This window comes from Apteryx mantelli, chromosome 19 (assembly GCF_036417845.1).
Source record: "Apteryx mantelli isolate bAptMan1 chromosome 19, bAptMan1.hap1, whole genome shotgun sequence".
Lineage (NCBI taxonomy): Eukaryota > Metazoa > Chordata > Aves > Apterygiformes > Apterygidae > Apteryx > Apteryx mantelli.
In genome coordinates, this window is record NC_089996.1 from 12,765,492 (window position 1) to 12,785,053 (window position 19,562).

General features: G+C 52.6%; 1 long non-coding RNA gene across 1 annotated transcript; it reads left to right on the plus strand.

Moving 5' to 3' along the window:
* Nucleotides 1–1,503: 1,503 nt before the first annotated feature.
* Nucleotides 1,504–12,001, plus strand: LOC136993664 (uncharacterized). Its single transcript, XR_010886059.1, has 2 exons — nucleotides 1,504–1,936; nucleotides 2,053–12,001. It is a non-coding gene; the product is annotated as an uncharacterized lncRNA (long non-coding RNA).
* The last annotated feature ends 7,561 nt before the right edge of the window (nucleotides 12,002–19,562 follow it).

Below are 19,562 nucleotides of genomic sequence, written 5' to 3' on the forward strand. Positions count from 1 at the left end.
TTCTCAATGCATTTTGAGTCCAGATTAGCTAAAGTTTTAGGTGTTGGCAGACTTGCTACAATAGAAGGGAAATGCCAATGGAATAACTTTAAACATGATCCAATCCCTGATGATTCACTGGATGTGTTAAAATTTCCTTTGAGACCATGTAAGTAATGCAGGGACTGGAGTGCAGAGTGCCTGTGACTCAGCTCTCCACAAGGCAACGGGAAGATGTCAGAATTACTCACTGGGACAGGAGGAATCTCATTTATCTATTTATAGGCAAGGCTGAGATGAGCTTGTACCACTAAAGAGCTGAGTTTGCCAGTTCCCATAAGGGGGGAGGGGGGGGGGAAAGAAAAGAGGACCTTGTTTTAGCTGGTGAAATAAAAGCTTCAGTATCAGCCTCTCATTTTTCCATTTCCAAACCCGACGGCTCTGGCCATGTTGCCTTGCCCTCGTCCCCGCGACTGGGACGCATCATGCATGGCCACGGGTGAGCGGCACGGAGCCCCCAAAGCACAGCAGGACGCTACCGACGCCAGGCCAGCGGTTCCTCGAGACCTTGTTTCTGCCAGGTAGACTCAGGTGCGGGTGGTGAAAGCTGGTGAAGTTTTGGGGTGAAGAGCAAGAGCTCGAACCCACAGTAATATGTTTTCGTGGACCTGTCTCTATAATGCAGCTAGCGCTTCACAGCACGCACGTTGCCCTTGCTTTCCTAGGAGGAAAGAGATGTGCGCTCGGCCGGAGTGGCTGCTCCATCGCTGGGAAAAGCTCAGTGGCGTTATTGAGGGCCGTTCCTTACAATTCCCGGCTCCCTACCCATAAGCCTGGAACATAGGACTCTCGATGACTGAGCCAATCCCCCGCTATTTCAATCACTTACATCATATCACCCTTTTTGGCAGGCTATTCCAGCACTTCATTTTAAATTTCCAGCCTTAATGTCATTTGTTCTTGTGCCAGCATCGTAATTTAGTTTAAACACTTCTCTTTTTTCCTCTGATCTTTACCTATCAGATAGATATATTTACTGAAAACAATCCTATCTCCTCTCGCCTTTGTTTTGAGGAACTAAACAAATGAAGCTCTTCTAGTCTCCTCTTGTTCTGAACCCTCTGATCATCCTCAGTGCCCTTCTCTGTACCTGCTAATCCTCCTCAAACATGAGTGAGCCTGTATCTCCTCGGACTGCATTTGCCTTCCCGTATCAGATTGGTGGCTCAGTTATCCCTGGGAGCAAGGAATTCTCTGAGGTTTCTTCTCCACCACCCCCCTCCTGTCGTTTGCAAGTGAGTAATGTGATATTCTAGTTATTAATTTCTAAGTGCCCGTCTTTATACTCTGTCTATTCTATTTCAGCCAAATTCTGCCGTTCGGTTATTGCCGATTGATACCCTGATCCTCCTCTGTATGAACAATGCCTGTGTCCTCGGCAGATTTCTTTACTACATTCCTTCTGCTGTGCCAAAGTCATTAGCGAAACAAGTAAGACTGATCTCGAGCCTGACCCTTGAGGAGTTCCACTTATTAAGTGCCTCGCTGGCTAGTATTTCCCCTTCCACAGAGCTCCTTGTCATCTCCGCTTTAGCGGCTCTGCATTCACCATTCACACTAATCCCCGTCTTCTCAACTTCAGCTAGTAATTTCCCATGTGGTATAATATCAGATTCTTCACTCGAGTCTGGCTAGAGTAAATCACCTGTATTTCATTTGTCTAGAAAAAAATCAGTCATCAAAGAGAAATATCAGGTTAAGCTGAACCTATTTAATCTGCCAGTTCTTTCCAAACCCGGGGATGGAAATCTGCCAGTGCACCTTGATCCGAGCACGCTGGATTCTCTAAGCTTTTCCTGCCGTCTTCCATGTGATAATTTTCCTTCCCTTATGTATGTTCCCACTGAAAATCATGCCTCTGCCCTGCTGTTCCAATATGATCGCCTCTACTGAAAATGTAGGCAAAGTGTATTTAATTCATTTTTAGACCATATGTAGACTATTGTCAATCTCAGCCCCGTTCTCACTATATAACAACCACATTTCTCCTCCTTTTCTTTTACGTTTATCTAGCTGAAACCTTCTGCCATCTGTTTTAATTTCCTTTTCAAAGTCTAGAGCAACTTTACTTTTGACATTTCTCATTCTACCTCTACATTTGCTGACCTTGGCAAATTAAAGCCGGATGACTGAAGCAAACACTGCCTCCAGTCTCCTGCCCCACCACACTTCTCTGATGCCGCCCTCGTGGCCCAGATGACAGGACAACTCATAAAGCAGGTCCAGAATTGCTGGGCTGAACCTGGCACTGAACCGGCCGCAGTGCGGGACCTGCTCGGGGAGCTGCTCGTCCGTCCCGGGCAGCTGCGGCAGTCTCCACCAAAGAGCAAAGCAGATGATTGCTCCCAACAGCAGTTCCCCTCCAGACAGCTGATTTCAATCCCAGGTTGCATGAAAACTCAGACCGTCAGCCCTCAGAGCACCCTCTTGCTGGTCAGACCTGCCCCGGCCTCGCACACTCCCGGTTAACTCCCCACATGTGTTTGGAGCTGGGTATTTATCCCACTAGGTTTGGAGCTGTTCCTGGCAGGGTTCATCCTCCTACTTGTTCCAGCTAGTTTTGGAATCCCAGTTTCCATCACATTCAACTCCTCAGCTCCTCAGCACAGCTCATTCCACTAATTAGTTCCCTTAATTTCTCAGTATTTGCCCTTTTTGAGATGAGCGTGCTTTGGTGTGCGATTACACACAGTGCTGGAGCTTCAGCCCTAACAAGGTACATTTAAAGCTCCTGCTTCTAAACCAGAGCCTTCAGAGGCTCTGGCTGACTCACAGCTCATCATTGCTTTAGAGACAGTGAAAGATCTCCCTTGCCTTTCCGTGTGTGACTCCCATCATCGAAACATAGCATTAATGGACTGAGGTAATACGACTATCTTTGCTCCACAGACAACTGAGACACCAAGAGCCTGAAGACCAGGTTTTAAACGATACACCACTGTGTGAAGACTTAATTAAGTAGCTAGGGTGAACTCCAGAGCTCCCAACCGCACTGAAGTCACTGCAGTGGTCCCACTGTGGCCACCTGAAAACGAAGAACCTGTGCCGAGCTTTGCTTTGAGTTCCAGCTCCTGGAGAAAGAGAAGCGCATCCAGACTGCGCATGACCCTCGCCCAGACCGGTGGCCAAGGCAGGCGGAAAAGGCCTAGTTTGGGCTGCCTTTAGATGGCTAACATCAGAAGAGAGGAAGCCTGCCCTCAAGACACTTTTGAAAAAACGTACTCATCACCTAAACACCTTTAACAGCCCAGCCGTGGCTGTCTGCTGGGTTAGCTGTGCTGAAGCCGGGACGTGAGCCTTAGCAGCGGGTTAGCCACCAGCTCCCTTGTTTCCCCACGGCCTCGAGAGGCGCCTGGGACCCTGCCCGGGGCACCCAGCCTCAGGTCACCTTGGCAGTGAAAGGCAAAAGCACCGGCCTCTCTCCCCCGACAGCGCGAGGACGCTGCTCTTGCGGCACCGAGGCCATGCTGTTGCCCTCGGCAGAGGGAAGCCGTTTCCCAAGGATGAACGGGAGCATGTTCAGAGCCAGCAGGAAGAGATGAAACGGAAGAGCAAAGCAAATTCCTCTCCTCTCCCACCTCTCCTCTCCCCTCTCTTTCAGACACGTTGGACGGGAGGACAACGTGCCCCTCTGCCAGGCCAGGCCAGCCCCGCTGCCCCTGCTCCGCTGGGCACCTACTGACCTTGGCACTGGCACAGGGCTCATGTGTTTTCCTAGAAGAGTAACCTCCTTGTGAACAGGCTCATTGCTTTGGGAAACACAAAGCAGTCTTGTCTTCCAAGTGTCCGAGGCTTCCTTTCACGTCTGTTTATTCCTTCACTAGCATTTATTTTTGGCATTGAAAGAAAAACACAACTCCACATTAAAGGGACGGCGTCCAGTTAAAACCCGCAGGCTGCACCACCCCTTTGCTCCCCTGAGCAGGAGAAGGCAGTGCAGGAGACCAGCGAACAGGGGCAAGCAGGAGAAGGCAGTGCAGGAGACCAGCGAACAGGGGCGAACACTAGAAAAGTCTGTTGCCTGTTGGGCACAAAACTGCTTTCTAGTGAAAAAGGAGCAGAGCACCCTCAGAAGCACCTAGCACTGGTCGAAGAGGCCACAGGCTGGATGACCGAGGCTTGTTTTGCCTCCATGCTCAATAACAGAAGTCCAGGGGCCACATTTCCATCTGTCCTGGAAAGTCTTTCCAGCTGGGATTACCAAAGGAGCTCAGGGGAGCGAGACACCCCCGTTCCACGACATGGTATTCGGTTCGTGGGGTGTGCAGCTCTGTGGCAATCCCGGCCAGTGCATGGCGGCGTATCGATGTAACCAGAGCGGAAAGACAGCACTTCGCGCCTTGCCTGCCCTGGCTGCGAGGAAGAGCTTCGGAGGGGCTGCAGGTGATCCCGGCCTCACTGCGCCCAGGGCGGCTGCACGCACGCTTCTGCCCTGCCCAAGGCGGCGCTAAGCCACACGAACTGCTTAGGCCACCGGTGGCGTGTGCTCACCTGTGCGACTTCGCAGAGGAGTGTGCGCACCCCCACAGCCAGGGCAGCTCCCAGCAGAGCCCCGCGCCTGCGCGCCCCGGCGCAGCTGCCGAAGGGCCGCCGGAGGGCTCACAAGCCAAAATCCAAGGCATGAAGTTCGAGGCAGAGGTCCTGCGTCGGCAGCGTGTGTGTGGTCGAGAGCAGCGTTTCTCTGGGGAGAGGTGGAGGAGGAGAGCCAGGCGGCATCACGAGCTCTTCAGGCTGAATTTGCAAGAGGGAATAAGCTCACTTTGGCACCGTCTGTGTTTCGGGCCACCCGGCAGCACTCGGCATCCCACGTCAGGCAGCAGCACTGCCCTCCTGCAGCGCAGCGAGTGAGCTGGGCACCCGAGAACACACTGCGGAAGCGCCCGGCTCTGGGGACCATCACCTAAGAGTGACCCCAGCCCCATCCGCCTTCACCGAAATCAGCGGGACTCTGGCCACAGGCCTGATGCACCTCACTCCTACATCAACACCTCGCCGTTGTAACTCCGCTGACTTCCACAAAATCAGAGCTGTTGGGCCTGGATGTCAGCGAGGGCAGGGCTCGGCCCTGAGCAATGGGGGTAGCAGCCCTTGGACACGATGGAATTGAAAGCTCCGGACAGGCTGTGCCTGGCTTGCACACTTGGCGAGTTAGCACAGTATTAATGATGCATCACTCGTAATAGAGTAAGTGCTTCCTGATGCTTGGCTGACTTTGGCAAGGGGCACTTTGAGAAGGATAAAACTGCATTTTCATTGCTGAGAATCTCCCTCCAGTAATAAGATGCACCCCAGGGGATGCTGATAACATATTGGTATCGTCTTCGGAGAATAGCTGGGGGCGAGGGTCATATGCTGCTAAATGGTATAAACAAAATGCTTACCCCTGAACAGCAACTTAGTCCAGACCCAGGATTTACAAACGCAGAGACAGCCACAGGTGGGCTGTCCTCCGATTAGTCCGTGAATCTAGGAAGAAAAAGAACAGGCAATTTTGTATTTTTCCTTTGCATATAAAACATCATTAAAAATAATTAGAAAACCAGAAGCGTTGTATCAGTAACTGACAAATTAAGAATTCGGTGACGGTTGTTCAGGAACTCACAACCTCCTTGCAATACCAATAATGATTATTTATATGCTACTATGCAAGGAAATTAGTCCAGAAAAAGTGAATGGTTATAACGTAATACGGTCACCCCAGGGAGAAGTCTAGCACAAGGTGCAGGCAGCCAAGATATCACACCATTTTCTTGTCTTGAATTAGAAAGGTTTTTTTTAAGTAGTGCTTGTATATTTTGTACAGAATGTCCTGGTTCCTCTATAACACATACTCATTTTATTCCTGCTGAATTTCATTGAAGTTACCCCTGATTTATACTTAAGAGCAGAGGCAGACCCATATTGCCACTTATATATAAACTCCTTAGCTGTCTATCCACAGGGATGTGCATCTTTGCAAGAGAACGAGTTGAGAGACGAGTGATTAGTTTTGATGCTATTAACATGGATCTGGACAAGCTCCATGCTGTACGGGCACAAGGTATGAAAGTCCCTGCCCTTGAAAAGGGCTAGCAAGGAAAACAAGCGGAGGGTGGGAGGTAAAACAGCTGCGGACGAGAGCCGGAGCTGCCCAACGTCAGGTGGCAGGCGACGGAGTGAGGCAGGAACAGAGCCCCTGTCTCTCGGCCCTGCCTTTCACCCTTTCTATTCCTGCACATGGATGCAACTTATCTTTAACTAGAAGCTCAATCCAGACAAAGAAATCTTTTTTTTTCCCTTATTTTTCAAGAGAACGCTCTCTGCTAGTTGTGCAAACAAATTCTTTCCCGTGATTATACCTGTCTCCCATGCTGAAGACATCAATCTTTGCACAGGTTGGATCCTAATAAAGCAAAGCTCTCTTCCTAGAAGAGAACACGTTTTCCATTTTTTCTTCTAACGTTCCTCCTCACAATTGCCCTTGCTTAGCCCTACGACAGTTTGCTGCCGCAGTCCCAACGTACCGCGCAGCGCTGCCCGTTCCTGCGTGCCACTCGTGGCCGCAGAGCCGTTCTGGAGGCAGGCAGCAGCCTGCAGACCCTCCGCGTCTCCAGCTTCCGGAGCTATCGCACGCTGCTCAGCGCCGGGCTATCAAGTCCCCAGTCAATTTATACACAAAGAAGTACTTCAATCATCGTAATGACACCGTAATAAAGAGTAGTCCATAAGCAAAAATCGCTGTCTAGAATGGACAAATTATTTTCTTTTCATGTTGCCATCAATATAAAGATCTATTGATCATCTTAAAAGAAAATAAAAAGTTCTGCCCCATTCCCATAGCCCCTTTACCCTAATATGCTGGTACTAAGGATATCCATATGGGATACCGGGGTCAGTTCTGTTTTCTCTCCCAGCAAGGAAATCTCACTGACACAGCTGAAAAGGATTGGGTTTTCACTGCCATTAAGGACTGCACGACTGGTCCAACTCCACTAATATTTTCTTTATAGAGTCAGACTGTACTAGTCTAGTCTTAACAAAAAGAAATCAAGATTAAATGCAATATATTCTGAAGCAGTGAAAGTTCCTAGCAACAGCTGAAAGGGAAGTGGAATTCATAAATGCCTCTTTCATCTTTATCAAATTACTACTCAGCGCAGTTACATTCATTAATAACAACATCCCTTGAACCACATTGTGAAAATCCATTAGCAATAAATGCTTTAAAATGTACACCAGGCTGTAACAGATGATTTATTGAAGGCTAAAACAATTAAATGGTATAAGCAGAGTGTGCATTTTTATGGACTATGGAGCTTGCCAGAGCGCTGTTATGATATATTCAGAAATAGGCTGTTGCATGGTGTAACTAAACTTTTTTCTTGAATTCAGTCATCCACATTAGCAAGCTAATAGCATCCTCTGAGCTTTTCTTCATCTCAGGTCCTTGCATACCTCCCCCCACGCCGCTGCCGATGGCCTTTGCCGAGGTTGCCTCCCGCGGCGGTTGCAGCCCGCTGCCAGCCTTGACTATTGCTGCGCACGCCCTGCCGCACCGAAGGTCCGTCCCCGTGCCGGGGGCCGCGGCGGCCTCCTCGCAGTCGCTTCCAGCCCGCAGCCGGGAACTGCAATGGCTCAGGTGGTGCTGAGCCGCTGCGGCACGCGCTCCCCAGCACGGCCGGATCTATCACAGCCTCCGGTGGCGGCGGCATGAAGATGGGGTTGAAGATGGATCTTCTCGGCTGCTGAAGGAGGCAACGCCCGAGCCAGGGCTGCGCGGAGGGGGGACGGGGCGAGAGCCGCAGTCGCTCCTGCAGGCAGCCTGCTCATCTCCGGAGTGAAAATCCCCTCGCGCCTCTACGCTATCCGTTCAATTCAGCACGGACGACCGGGCGGATCCGTAAGGAGGCTGAGCGGTGCCTGGCGCGTGTTCACTCCTGCAGCACACGCCGCTCGGGAGGGCGAATCAGCGGCAGCGCAGGCGAGCGCAGGACACACCATCGGCGGTCGCAAGCGAGGCAGCGTGTTGGACTGGTTGTTTCCTGCCCCGGCTGAGATCGGAGCTCCGGAGCAATCCGCTTTTGAGAGAGTGTGGCTAGAAAGCGCGTAATGGCATGGGCCAAAGCGGAGAGGAGCGCAGCCACGGATGCTTGGCGCTAAGCTACCAAAGTGTAGCTCAGGGGGGAAAAAGGAACTGAAAACTGAAGTGCACATTTACACCCCATGACATCCCGGCTGGAGAGTCCACGGCTTTCAGGCTGGTGCACAGGGAAAGGCTAAAATCTCTTGGGAGCGATGACGGATTGTGTGGCCTGAAACATGGAGAAGCGCGTGTCGGTGCTCGAGATGGTTGGGTCGCCTTGTCCAGCCAGACGAACGCTGCTGAGACAACACTCGGCATCTCTCCGGCACAGACGCTCTTGGCTACGGCGTCCCACCCCGGTTCACTTCCCACTTCTCTGCTCTTGACCTCCAGCGAGGAAGGAGAGGGGCTGGACGGGGAGAGGAAGGAGGAGGCAGCGGCTGGTGCCCCAAGAAGGTAGGAGAGGAACAGCCATGGGGCTGGCGGGACACAAGATGGGGGCGAAATGGATATGCCTGCCCTCCGGGAGGGTGGGCTGAGCCGAGGTGAACAAAAACAGGCAAAACTGAAAGGGAGGAAGGCAGAGAAGAAAGACGGAACGAGGGAGATCACAGCGGGCAACGGGCAGCAGTGCCCGGACAGACGCGAAGGCTGGGGCTTGCTGGGGAAAAGCGACCAGCGAGGAAAAAACCTCAGGAATATCACGCAAAAGGTGGAGAGCATATAAAAAAAAGTGGCATACAGGAGTGCCAGCTACCCAGCTGCTGTGAGCAAAACCCCGGCCCACTTACATCAATGCCACACTGCCGAGCAGCGCCAGCGAGGAGGTCTGGAGCTGGTTTTAGTGGCGTGGAGAGCAGCGCGGCTGCCCGAGACGCAGGACCTGCGCTCCGGCCTCCGCGGGCTCGCAGGGGCGCCCACGGCCTCAGGAGAAGCGGGCTTGACACAGGCCACAAGACGAGATGCCACGCTACGACCTCAAGCGCCATCGGCCCTTCCCCGGCTGCGCCCTCGGGCTCTGGATGTGTCCGTCCGAGCTCGAGCAGGGGCGAGAGGCGTCCACTTTGCTGGTTGAAGCGCAGTGTTTGGCTTATTGGCCCGGCTTGTTTGGCTTGGCGTTCGCTGCTCAGGCGCTGTTATTAGAGTAAGCAATAAAAAGGCATTAAACACTAGCAACTACATTAAAACAACACAGAGCCTGCAACACAAACCAAAAAAAGCAAGGGGGCCGAGCGCAGAGGCTGCCGTCCCTCCTTCAGTCCTCCGGCAGTGCTGGCGGGTGGCGGGCAGGGCACGGCAGGGAGGCGCGGGAGCTGCACCCTGGGCTTGGTCCCTGCCCCGGCGCTGCTCAGGGCCAAACGGGGGGCAGATACTTCGCTCTGATGCCAGGTGCCAGTTCGGAAGTGCTGAGCCCCCAAACTGAAGGCTCTGCCAGCGTTTTGCTCCGGCGCAACACACCCAGAGGCGATGCGTGCCTGTCCTCGCCGTGCCTCCCCCAGCCTCGTGCAGACCAGCGTTAAAGATGAGCGCGTGGGCCGCTGTGCATCTAACTGCTCTTCCTCTGTGGGTTTCTACAGCATGTTGCCAGCTGCCAGCCAGCCCCTGAAGCGCCACAGTCGCAGTCACGGGGGCTTCTGCCAGCCAGCCAGGCTGCAAACACAGACCAGGTGACACGGACGTTGAACCTGGCTGGTCAGAGCTTGACCTTGAAATCCTAGTTCACCTCAACAGCACGTCTTCACCTGCTGCTACGATTAATTGGATGCATTTCAGTTCTTCCACTGCTTGCCCAGGGCTTCTTGTGCAAAAGCAAGTCCCATACCTCTGCAGCTCTTTGCAAACCGCAAGGCTCATTTCACACAAGAACTTCTCCTTGACCTTGCTGCTGCTCATACCCTCAACGAGCAGGTGTCTCAGCAGTCCATCCGTGAGGTTGCTCAGTCTTAAAGAACCTGGCTTCACCGCACTGACCTGCAACGCAGTGCCCAAGAGCCTCATCTGGCAGCTCCTCTGGGGAAGGTGCTTAGGGACAACCCCCCACACAGGTCAAAGTATTTAATAGTGGTGACTGTCTTTGTCCAACCCCTTGCAGTCTGGTCATGCTTTAGTGGCATCTACCAAAGACCTCCAGATCCTGTGAGTTGTTGCATACAGCAACGTAGAAGATTTCACCCCCCCTTTTCTCTCTAGCAAATGGCTCCCAGAACAACTCTGCAACGCTGCTGTCACCTTCTGTGACTTGCTGCGGCACTCTGGCCAGATGGGATTTCCACACTTGTCCTATTTTTGTCCAGCCATCGTTTTCTTTTGACCACATAATAAAGGATAGATTCCCCCACCCATGGGGAGGCATTGAGAGAGGTCAGAAATTACACGTCTGTCACCTGCCCAGGCCAGTGCTTGCTGCTCTACCCTGGCTTTTGCAGCTCTATCAGATTTCTTGGTTTCTTCTCTGGCCTTGAGACAGGACTCCTGGGATCCCACGATCATTCATTTGCCCATCTGTTAACCTGATTTTAGCCACAGCTGTATCTTTGCATTTCTTCTGTACCATGAAACCCACAGGAGCACACGATGTTTGGGCGAATGGCAAGGTGGATGAGGAGGGTGTCTAAGCGTTACCACAATATGGAGAAAGTGGCACGAGGATCACCCCGGTAGACGCAGCGAGTGCGCCGGGCGACAGCCGTCCGTCAGCGCGTCGTTGTTCCTGTTCCGAGAAGCGGCTTTGCGAAAGCTGTGTGAGCTACGGGAACTGGATCACTGGCTTGAACAATGTCAGCATGTCCCTTCGAGGGCATTCGCCCCCCCCATGCCACGAAACGCCGAGTTATTATTTAACAGCAGACCTCACACAGAGGAATGTTTGTCTGTATTCATGACCTCTAACAAGTATAGCAATTGTTTACTATACTCTGAGCAATCCAGAAGGAGCTATAATGTGATAATTATAGAGAAACCTTCCTAAAAATATATTTCTGATGCATCAGCAAAAACTCAGCAGGCCCCTCCAGCTGGCACTGAACACATGAGTTAAGCCCAAATTGAGACTCTACACTTTTTGCACTACATTTTGTGCAGCTGTGCAAAGGCTCCAGCAAAGAGCCGTGGAGCAGGCACCTCGCAGTTACGGACAGAAGGGCAAGAAGAAGGAGAGAGGCAGACATGGCAGGAAACACAGGCGCTCCTCTCACAGCTTAATGACACAGGAAAATATTAGGCCCATTTTCAAGATGGATAAACTGAGGCACTGGAAATCAGAATGTCAACATTTTCAAATCTGGCCACTGACTTACTAGTATCTGTTTTTAGAGGCCTCATCTGAGCCTGAGCTGTGCCTGCTTCCCAGAACTGCTGAGCCTCTGCATTTTCAATGGAGTGAGATTATTCATTATTATTGTTTTATTTTATTCCTGCACACTAGAATAGCATCTGGAGGCTCCAGCAATAATCAGCTCCTCCCCGCACTCGGTGTTAGCAAACCCTGACTCATGTTCTTTGAGGAAGCATCTACCAGGGCTTCAAACATTACCTTGTTGTAGCAGAGCCACCAAAAAACCATCCTTCTGTTGGTGCCACCCCAGGCCCTGAGCTCATCACAGCTGTTTTATCTGATCAGGCTGTGATGGGGAATGCCAGAGGCACAGGTGTCTGCTTTCCTCGAACAGCAATTTCGAGGAGACCAGCTAGATCCTTCAGGGAGTCTCCAGGACCTCTGTAACACCTAACCGCTTGTGTGCCTCAGTTTCCCCACCTGCTGAAAGGCCAGAACGACAGTCCCTCCACATGGGGCTGTGTTCAGGTTGGGAAAACGCTTCCCGCACCTTGAACGACGGCTTCTGTGGAAGCACAAACTGTAATTTATTGCTTCAATTAAAAAAGTGTGTGTTTTACAATCCACAGCCTGTTTCTACTTCCCCGTCTTAGAGCTATCTCTCTAAAAAGAAGGCAGGTCTGGTGGCTCGTGGATTTTGGCACGGCTTGTCGAACGAGCGGGCTCACCAGCCCCTCTGCTACACACAGTGCTTCTGTGTGACCGCGCAGGCTGTGTTTGACTTGCCTGAACTTGAACCGTCACCGCTGATTGATTGGCTTCTAAAAATACCCAGCGGCCAGGGCTGGAAGTCCAGGGAGCTCTTGTTGATTTAGGTGGAGACCTTCTCGCTGGTAAGAGGCTCAGACAGACATCTGACACCCAGGCTCTTCCGCCGGCTGCCGTAGCTCCGCGCTCTGCCGCTCCGGCGCCGGGAGGGACAGCAGAGACCTGCGGGGCAGCGAGGCCAGGCTGCGCTGCGCTCGCCAGCGCCCAGCACCGCGGCGGCGGCGACGGCAGGATGAGAGCTCGCGGGAGCAGCCCGGCAGCTCACGTCCCTTCCCGGAAGCAGTTCAGGGACCGTGGCGCTGGCACCCCAGGTTACTCCAGCTGAAGCCCCAAAGCATGTCCTGGAAAGGGAAGGGCTTGTGGGGCACGGGAGAGCGGTGCCTCCAGGCGAGGGGCCTGAGCAGCCCAGCGATCCCCCAGCCAAAGGGGAAAAAGGCAAAGAAAATGCACAGATCTGGTCAGGAGCAAAGCACTTTCTGGGGGTGGGTGGATCCCAGCCTGCCGGGCGCCGGGAAGGAGCGCAGGAGCACCAGGTTGGCCGAGGATGTTGCAGCGAGGTAACGGGCAGCACCACGGGCAGGTCTCGGACCTTTCTGATCACTTATCTCCTGGCACCAAAGCTAAGAAAAGACAAGGCAAGTTCAGTCTAATACACACACGGGACATTGCCATGGTTCTGCACGCGTCTTCACGCAGCAGGATCTTTTCTAAATGACACCTTGTAGTTGAGTTCAAACCTAAATAATGAAGCCTGCTTTGGGCTCCCTGGAAGATCACAGCTGGACAGTTGCCTGTGGACTAATCCCTGGAAGAGCAGGAGCGTGTGGCCTGGAGAGGATCACGCAGCCGGCCCCTGCTCTCGCGGCGCCACGCACGCTGCCGCTCGCCGCGGTGCGCACCGGGACCTGGGAGCCGGTCCCCGTACCGAGACCCTGGCCTAAAGGCTCCTGCAGAGCCTCGTTGCTCTGACGCTCAGGAGCCTTCTCATTTCCAGCTTAAACGCGTTGCGTGGCAGTTTATAATCAGCCTTTCGACCAAAGATCAGCTTTCATTTATATCTTGTCCTTCCTTGCAGTGTGCCTACGGAAAGCAGTCCTCTCGCGTCGCTCTGCCGGGCCACACGAGCCCCGCTCCTTTGGTTGCTCCTTGCAAGCGTCGCCCGCTCTGCCGCCCATCCGTGTCCTCTTCGGATGCATCCTTCCCGACCGGGCATGACGAGAAGCGACTGCGACTCGCCAGGCAAAGGCTCAGCAGTTCCTCGTGTGCTGGCAGGAGCGCTGCCCTGTCCTTACTGGAAATATCTTGCCCAATACACCCCATGATCTCATTTGCCTTTGTGTTTAGTTTTAAATAGGGTATAAAGCAGGCTCTCCGCTATTTCACTTCATTTTATTTTCGGGTTTGTTATGTGGAAAGAGGAGGGCAGTTAAACTGTCTTTTTAATTAAATTCCTTTAAATCTTTGAAAACAATAAAGAAAGAAAGATAGCAAACAAAGTAAGACAGAATAATTACCATGTGTATGAGCAGAGGTATTTTTTCCCGTAAAAACATTTATATATAAATCTCTTTTTCAAAAAAGTGCAAAATTTCTCAGTTACTCAGTCTGTCTCCTGGGTAACTCTGCATCTCACAAGAGAAGCCTTGTGCCTCTGCTCTTTAGTGGGACACGAGTCTTGGGAACTCTATTGAAATCCTTCTCTAACTAAAAAATATTCCCAATTTCTCGAAGGTGGGAAGAGCTTGCAGTACTGCAGCTTTCTCTCTTTGCTTCTCCTTCATCTTCACACAACTTATGAAATTAAAAGGCTGGGAGCGCCTCCAGCTTCCCTGAAGCCGGGAGTGCGAGCTGTGGTCCCGCCTGGGCACACGGACTCCTTCTACAGGTCTGTGAAAAGCACCTAAGAATTAAGATTAGCAAGGAGATAGGAGATAGGCTTAGGTTTGCTGGAAAAGGGTTCATACCTCCAGTGTCTATTTGTCCCACAAATTAAGCCACGGCTGGAAAGCGCTGCCTTAGCTGGAGGAGCCTGACGAAGCCTTCACGTTAAAGAATCCCAGCATTAAGACTGGAAGGCGCTTGCTGTCTTCATGGTATCTCCAAGCTCCTCCAGTGCCAGGCCCTGGTGGTGGTCGGTGCTGAACAAGCGCAGAGCGAAAAACAGCCCTTGTCCCGAAGGCTTTATGTTGTTAGCACCCATTCAGCCTATTTAAAGTACAGATTTCAGACATAAGACTGTGTATATCATGGGCCGCTTCCTCTGCCTAGCGAATGGCTCTCCAGCCCTGCCTGATGCTTGCCTGCCAGCAGTATTGCCCTTAACCTCTCTGCAGCTTAACCTGTTCTCGTTGCTTTGCTGCCTTTTTAAGGAAGGAGCGGATGCTCCCAGTGCCGCTGCCGCAGCGAGCGGCGCTCTCGCGGGGAGCTCTCGAACACCGAGGCCGCCCGCCGAGCCCGGCAGACGTAGGTGAGCTGCAGCTCATCTGAAACTGGTGACTTGTCCATTTTAATAGCTCCTATTTCCCAGCTGCCTGCTCTGCTTACACACACACACGCACACACACACACACACAAGCCTTTCGAATAACGTGCCTGCTCTCTCCCCACATAGGAAAAACACCGTGTTTCCCCGTCTCCCATGCAGTGTGTGACCTTTAGCTGCTTTTCCTTGCTTATCGAGCCAAGGAATTCGGGCAGCTCCAAATCGCTTGCTTTCCATCCACACCCCTCTAACGGCCCCACCAGCTCCCGGCTGCGTTTAGAAAGATTTATGCTTCTGTGCCCCTTCATATCCTTCCTCCTCAGGCCGTGATTTACCATTCTGGCTTCCTTATCACTCTATAGCACTTCCTCCGTGTTTGCCTTTATAGCGTCTCGTTTTCCCTCTTTGAAATCGCCAACGAGTCGCGTTTCCTTAACGGCAGTGGGAAAAACTCGCCCAGCAGAGAGGCCTCGGCACGGGCTGCGCAAACCCGAGCTGCGCGGAGGCCGGCAGCGCTTTGCGTTTGCGGCCGGCCCGGCGCGCGGCAGGGACTTGCAGCCCGGATCGCGCTGCCCCGGGCCGTTCCCAGCCCCTCGCCGGCTTTTACGTTTCCCGCGCGTTCCCCAAGGAAAGCTCTGGGCCCTCCGCAGGGCACGAGGAAACACGACCTTCTTCCCCGCTTTCTTGTGCCTCCCTCCGCCGGGAGCGGCTCCAGCCCAGCGCCGCCTCCTCCAGCAAGGACGGTGCTGCAGCTGCAAAATTTCGCTCATCGTTTTTTCCCATCCTGGGGTTCGGGATCAAGCGGTCACACGTGTTACCCCAGTAAAAAAGCAGCACTGACGGAGAGACGCACGGTCAGGCAGGAAAGGGGATTTTGGCTGGGTAAGGGCCACCCCGTGTGTCCCCGCTCAGGTCCCCAGGAGTCACAGACCCGCCGGCCTGGGGGCAACAGCGTCGGATAAGCACGGCCGCGGCAGGCTCCGGCACGGTCCCGCGCTCGGCTCGCTGCCGCACCCCGGGCTCCCGCTGCCGCTCTTCTACCGCCGACTTTGTTCTCCTGCTCCTGAACAGTCCCCGCTGCAGGGATTAAAGCTGGTGGTAAAACATCTCACGAATGTTTACGATCATAATTACACCTGTTCCTTGAAGGATTTCACAGTCAATTGAGTCACATTATTCGTTTCATACTGACCTTCCCTGCCCCGGTGCCCGGATTGCTCAACCACACGAACCAAAATAAGCGAGCGCCTCGCGGGTTACGGTTTCAGAGTATTCCTTACAAAATGTTTTAAACTCGAATCATCCCGAAATACAGGCATGCCAGGCAGGTAACGAAATGTCTCTTTAGCTGGCGAAACTCCAAAAAAGGGGGGAGAAACGTTTCCGTAAGCATTGCCTCCGTAAAGGCCTGGGATGTGCATGGCCAAGACCGCAGGTCAGCCGCTGTAGGTGTTGCAGCATCCTGGATTAAATCAATTCCGCCCAAATTAAGGCATCCCTAGGTTAGAACACACAACCTCGAGCCCTTGAGGGGAAATTTCTGTTACCAGAGTGAGTTAATACCGATCCGGGTACGACCAGGACTCCAGCATGCAAGATGCTGGGCAGAAAATCAGGGAAAAATTGTAAGCTTTCTTTGGCACTGATTTAGGCTGCGTTTCCCAATAGAAAAACAAAAGATCAGCACTTACGGGTGAAATTCCCCCATGACACAGTAAGGCTTGCCTCTTAAAGAGGAGTTAAGGCACACACAGGCCGACCGGTGGGAAGCCGGCTCTTAGCTGGGAGCAGGAGCAGGAGATGGAGCCGTGCGCTTTCATGGGAAGCTCCCACCAGAATCGCCTGGAAACCTCAGGAGCTGCAGCGAGAGGAGAGCCTCGATTCGTAAAATATTCCTGGATAGAGTCCAACTTTACAGAAGATCGCTGCCTATCAATTTTCAGCCCCTTTTCTCTTCTAACCTACCTCAGCTGTTAGCACCAAGGAGCAATAAAACTGTATCCAGGTATCCTCCAAAGTCATCTTGAAATGCCTTCATGCAAAGGGAAATAGTTTCATCTCCTGCACTTCTTCAGATTTCACATGGGAATTTCTTTCAGATTTCCAATACATAACAATTTTTCCAACAGGAAAAATTAAGTCCGACTGTAAGGCTTATCGAATCTAATATTTTTGTTCATAAGGATAACCCCCACCTTTGAATGCCCATGAAATAAATGAGGATAATAAAAGATTATACAGCCGAACTGCATGGAAGAGCTGACAGACAGCAATGGCCCTGAAACTCTGACTTTCTCTAGCACTTTCTACACCTCAGAGACTGGGATTTCGCAGTTTTATCCCCGTCTAGTTAGAGGGAAAATACTGGTTATCTCTTCATTATGATATAGCAACTTTCAGCAAAATGTTCAATAGTTACAGCTCTATCCTAAAAGTCTAATTGCACAATGCAGTAAAAATAGATGTAATACTCACACTTGCAAAAAACGTACTGCAGTGTCAGATAGCACTGCCAAAAAAATACAATGGCAGGCCTTGATCCGCAAAGCCCCACATCTAGTCATTCCCCTTCTTCACCCGTTTGGAGCAGCTTTTCTGAAATCTGTGAAACCATCCATAACTCAAGGGGCTTCGGCAGCATCCGGGGACTCCTTTACCTGCTCTACCAGTGGAAAATTAGATCCACTCACTCCTATATAACCTGTTTCAAACAATATTGAATTACGGACATGTTACTAAAATTAGACTAACAAATAAATTACTTTGTAGCTGAGCTGATAAAATGGGACTGTTTACATACGATTTAATCCTAGAACGAAGATTACAGACTACTTCAAATACAGCCTTTGCCCAATAAGTCATACAAAACCCTGCTTGGTTGCGACAAGGCTGCGAATGACTTTAACAACCTTGTTAATCACAGACCCAGACTGGAAAAGATCCTATTTGGCACCAGGTGTGCCATCAATAACAACCGGGGATGCAGGGGGACTGCAAAAACGTCTTCGCTTAAAAGCCCGGGAGGAGGCTGAGCGCCCTGGAGCTGTGCCCGGCCCAGGAGCGGGCGCCGGCGATGGGACCGCTGCGAGACGCGGCGCTCGGGCAGGGCTGCCTCCGTCCCACTTGCGTTCGAGTTCACGTGACACTCAACGCTGGATCTGTGCAAAAAGCCAGCAAATGTCCCCGGGAACGCAGAAGTGCCCAAAGCAGAGCTTTCTAGCCCGAATAAAGCGCTTCCCTCTCCGGTGGGTCCCTGTTCTTGATGAAACGAGGCACAAGGCTGATGTTCCCCGGACCCCCTCTCCCTCAACCAGGGCTCCAAGCGTGTGTCTCTAAAGGCACGGTCCGGTCCTTCCCCAGGGCTGGACTACGCTCACGGCCGGGCGGCCCCGGCGGAGCCCCTGCGTCACCGTGTCCCTCCTCCTGCCCGCCAGCCCCCGGCGGCACGTGCCTGGATCCGCAGGGCCGGGCTCGGGGCCGGGCACCTGGCCACTTCCCACGACAGCCGCGGGCTGCCGGCGGCCTCTCAGGTTTCAGTCCTCGCTTTGCAAAAACCAGGTCTAGCTGGGGGGCGCGTGCCCCGTCAGGGCGGTACGTGCCCCGTCAGGGCGGTACGTGCCCCGTCAGGGTGGTGCCCAGGTGTCCCGGTGGCACTTCCAGCCACCGTCCTTTTCCCAAGGACACAACGCAGAGGCCAGCGCAGCTGCTCTCACTGCCGCCGAGCACCTTCCCAGCTCGCTACAGCAAGAAAGGCGGAGAAGAGGGGGAGGATGGGCATGTCTTTCCCTGACATCTGTTTTTAGAGATGATTGCCCTAAATCTCTTAAAGGTGAAAACAAGAAGAAAAGACTGGGAATCCTTGCTTCTGCTCTGCAGAACACAAGCTGTGATTCAGCATGAAAGTTTTTCTGAGTTTTCCCGAGTCTCATCACCCCAGTGCCCAAATATCCCCTTGTGAAACAAAGCCCCCCAGCGAGGTGCAGGGCCAACGCGCAAGAAACACCCGGGGGGTCACAAAAGAGAAGAGCGACTCTGGCATCCGACGCGCTGAAAACGCTCTGCAGCCGACCTTTGCAAAGCAGTTCTGAAATCCCTCTCATCAGACAGAGGCTCCTAAAATCACTTGTCATGTTTTATAATGTTGGTCACATCTCTGCCCTGACAGTTTTGCAGTCAAATTCAAGTTTATGGTCCATATTCCCGAGCCTTCAGCTGCTGCAGTTTGATGCACGCTGAAGATCCAGGCAATTGCAGAGCATGCGCAGAATTCTCCTCCTGTTATTCTGCATGTGTTTCATACCATTTGGGTTTTACTGTACATCCCATGCTAGTAATGCCTTATGGTTCAGTAGCCTCTCCCATGGGTAGGCCTTGATATGCTTTAGAAAAGTAAATGAAGCTGAAGAACATCATCAGGACTGCCAGAACCCCCTGGCCTTTTAGCTGCTCTGACTTTTAACTGCTCCTTTAGCTACCACGTGGTGCCTTCACGCTCTTGCACGAAGCCCATGTTCTCCCACAAAGGGCTGCCAAATCGGTGCAGGACCAGATGAGTTTATCCCTCGCAGCTCCTCTGGCAGGCGCTGGGTAAGTGACTATTTTGCAGGGTTTGCACCCCTTCACAGCTTAGAGCCAGGTACTGATGTCCATGGGACGCTCTGGAGAGCGGCAGAGCTGAAAAATCCACTGCGGTGCAGCCAGCCCCGCTCCAGCCCCTCGTCCCCTGCAAGTCCCGAGCGCGTCAGCCGCAGAGACCCTCCTTTCCCGTCAGGGTGCCACGGTCGCCGTGAGAAAAGCAGGAAATTCTCCCAATGGCGAGTCTGCGAGCCAGGACTTGGTGTGCTGACAGTGACGCCTTCTCTGCACAGAGCTGCCAT